Here is a 3,972-nt window from a genome sequence, read left to right as displayed (position 1 = left end):
TCTCCTACTATGATTGTATTGTTGTCAATCTCCCCCTTGATATCTTCCAGTAGTTTTTTTATGTATTTGCGTGCTCCTTCATTGGGTGCATATATGTTTACCAGAGTTATTTCTTCTTGCTGAATTGCTCCCTTTAGTATTATGTAGTTGCCTTCCATATCTCTTGTTATGGCCTTTAGTTTGAGGTCTATTTCATCAGATATAAGTATCGCAACCCACACTTTTTTCTCATTTCCATTTGCCTGAAAAATGTTTTTCCTTCCCTTCGCTCTCAGTCTGTGTTAATCCTTTGCTCTGATGTGGGTCTCTTGTAGACAGCAAATATATGGGTCATATTTTCTTATCCATTCAGCTACCCTATGTCTTTTGATTGGTGCATTTAATCCATTTATGTTTAATGTTATTATTGACACGTACATGTTTGTTGACATATTTTTCCTTAGTGTTTGTGTTTCTTTTTGACTTTCTCTTTCTTCTTTTTACAACAGTCCCTTTAGCATTTCTTGCATTGCTGGCTTGGTGGTGATAAACTCTCTTAGCCCTATTTTTGTCTGTGAAGCTCCTGATTCCACCTTCAATTTTGAATGATACCCTTGCTGGGTATAGTATTCTTGGATTCAGTCCCTTGCTTTGCATCACTTTGTATATTTCATTCCATTCCCTTCTGGCCTGGTGTGTTTCTGTGGAGAAATCAGTTGATATTCTAATAGGAGATCCCTTGTAGGTAACTTTCTGTCTCTCTCTGGCAGCCTTTAAGATTCTTATTTTGTCGTTAGTGTTCGCCTATTTAATTATGATGTGTCTTGGTTTCAGTCTTTTGGGGTTCATCTTGTTTGGGAATCTATGTACTTCTTGGACTTGCATAGTTTTTTCTTGCCAATATCATGGAAGTTTTCTGTCATTATTTCTTCAAACAGGTTTTCTATTCCTTGTTTCTCTTCCTCTCCTTCTGGTACCCCTATTATTTGAATGTTGTTTTGCTTTTTGTTGTCCCAAAGCTCCCTTAGGCTCTCCTTTTGCTTTTTAAGTCTTCTTTCCAGTTGCTGCTGTGTTTGTGTGTTTTTTCCTACCTTGTCTTCTAATTCGCTGATGCGGTCCTCAGCCTCTTCTAGTCTACTGTTTAAGCCTTCCAATGTGTTCTTTATTGCAGCTATGTCGTTCTTCATCTCCTCTTGGTTTCTTTTCATGTTGGTGACATTTTCATTCAGCTCCTTATAGTTCTCTGAGTTGTGTGTATTTGTCATCCATCCGTTTAAACATCCTTATAACCAATACTCTGAATTCTCTCTCTGTTAAGCTGCTAGCCTCAGGTTCATTTAACTCCCTTTCTGGTGATTCCTCTTTTTCTTTCCTTTGGGGATTGCCTTTTTGTCTCCCCATGCTTTCCTGTAATGTTTCAATTGTAGATCCAATTTCTTTGCTACCCAGGTTCTTTTGGTGATGGTGCTACTGGTGTAATCTCTCAGTTCTCCTGGGCTTGGTAATCTAGTGTAGTTCCTTACTGGAACTATTTGGATTTTCTTGATGTAGGCCTGTGAGCTTGAGAAGCACAACTACAGTGTCTAGAAGTCAGCAGTCATGGAGGGGAATATCCTAATTTTTGCTGTCTTGCACCCTAAATTGAAATCACACTTGCCCAGTGGGGACTCACAGTGGCACCAAGGAACTGTCTGTTGGGGGATGTGGCTCAAGGGGCCTGCACTCTGGAAAGGCGTGACTGTGTTGTCCAGAGTTCTGTAGTTGTGGGGTGGGCAGACTCAGCTTTTGCTGCTGCACCTGTGGTGGATAAGCACTTACTCTCAGTGGCGACTCACAGGAGCACCCACGGTAAGTTTTCCAGCTAGGCACACTGAAGCACTCTGAAGGGGCCTGGCAATGTAACTGCGTAATTGAGGTGACTAGCTTCTAAAGATTTTTCTTTTGGGCAGTTCCTATGGCCTCAGGGAGTATTCAGATTCCATATTGTTAATCAGGGTGGAATCTGGGTGTGGCTATATTGGTTGCCTGGAGACTGGAGGGAAGGGCTATCTCTCAGGAGAAAATGGTGACCAGGGACTAGATGTGACTCAGCACCAGACGCGCTTCCGCCTCTCCTGGCCTGTCCCCTGCCTACTCTCCCTAGATTCCACAACTCCACCCCTTCTCCTGTACCTCAGCCATGGGTAGGTGTCTGTATCCGAAAGGTCCTATGAACTAGGTTCAGTGGAGAAATACACAGGCCCCAGCGTGAGGAGAGACCGCACCTTAACAAGCTTCTCTCTTGCCGGCACTGCGCGGTCGGGCAGCTAGCTCTTCAGGGCTGCCTTTGAGCTCACATCCCAAATCCAGACTCCAAGGTCTAAAATCCACTACCTCCTGCAGTCCCATGGACCCTTTTTCTCACAGTCAGACACTTTGTCTGTCCTCAGGGACGCGGCTTAGTGCCGTGTGGTTTTTCCCTGACCTTCTGCGCATAGAGATCTGGCAGATTCTATTGCTCAGATCTTTGATTTTACCTTTTTCCAGGAGATCTCTGCCCTTCCCAGCTGCAAACTGTCTCACCAGCTGCGTCTCCTTTGCCAATTCGGGCTGGATTCCTCTTGTTTCAGCTGCTCCCTCTATTTGCTCCAGGACAAGGCTCAGGACACGTCCATCTATTCTGCCACCATTTTGTCTCCCTTCAAAACTTTCTTTAATTTTGTCTGAGTTGAAATAAAAATCAATGAAAAGAAAGGAAAATGTTATCTCCTACCTTTGAAATAGAATTATTAGCAGGAATTCTTATGTTTACTAATGAATCACAAACAGTATTCTGATATTTGTCAGTTGAAAATATGTGGCTTCATTTAGATAGATGATTCAAGGTTATGTATGTTGGAATTATGAAGTATTGTGATCAAAGTCATAGAGAAAAGCAAACAGTATTTTCCAACAGATCAAAACTGATTACAGTCTTATAGAATTGCAAAGAATACTAATCCTGGTTGTTTTCCTTTCTGAATCAACTTAAACCTGTGACTAAAGCAGATTTGAATACAATAATCAAATATTAGCTTATCAGCAATAACCACTTTTTCTTCCATCTAACATTGCCATTCCACAGTCACCTGCTCTCCAACAGAAGCCAAAATGCAATTGCATGTGCTGTGTCAGTGCCTGGAAAACTTGTCTGCAAAGCTGTTAATGGCAGCCCCTGTCACAGATAGCAAACCAGGTCAGAGATATGGGCACAAAGGTAATACAGAATTGCAAGAAAATTTGCATTGTGAGATCAGATTGAAACAAAATATCTCCTTTATATGTTGAGGCTCACTTATCACCAGAGTCTATGGAATGGACTATAATAACAGCTAATATTTATTACATACCTATTATATGCTAGCAGAACCTTTTAAGAGCTTCACATGAACTAATTCATTTAATGCTAAGAGTACTTAAGCTGTGCTCAGCTATTCTTCACAGGAAGGGGGAATGTCTAGACCACAGATTGTATAAGGCCTGAAAAATCATTTGGTCTGGCCCTCCCAAGGCATTAGTAGTGAGTTAATTAAATGTTTGACCAAATATAGCAGGCTAATTTTTAAGTTAATAATTTTGTATGGCCCATGAATAATGTTATAAATATCCAAATGACCCTTGGCAGAAAAATGGTTCCCCACCTCTCTTACTAACAGCTTTGTGTAAATTAATACTCACAACAACCCTATAAGAAAAGTACTATTATTACTCTTATTTTACAGATGAGGAAAGAGAACCTCAAAAAATACAGCAACATGTCTAAAGTCATACAGCTAGTAAGTATTAGAGTTATGTTTGAAACCCCTGAAAACTGACTCTATAGGTTGTACTATCCTGATTAATAAATGGCATTTGCATATCACATGCATGTTTTTTTTCTCATTAGCAAAATGGCAGAAAATCTCAAGGAGTAACTGACCTTTTTCAGTGACTACCATGTGCTAGGTGCACCCTCAAGAAGTTCACAATAGAAAA

The sequence above is a fragment of the Cnephaeus nilssonii genome (genome assembly GCF_951640355.1).
Source record: "Cnephaeus nilssonii genome assembly, chromosome: X".
NCBI lineage: Eukaryota > Metazoa > Chordata > Mammalia > Chiroptera > Vespertilionidae > Cnephaeus > Cnephaeus nilssonii.
Note: the sequence above shows the minus strand (reverse complement) of the source record.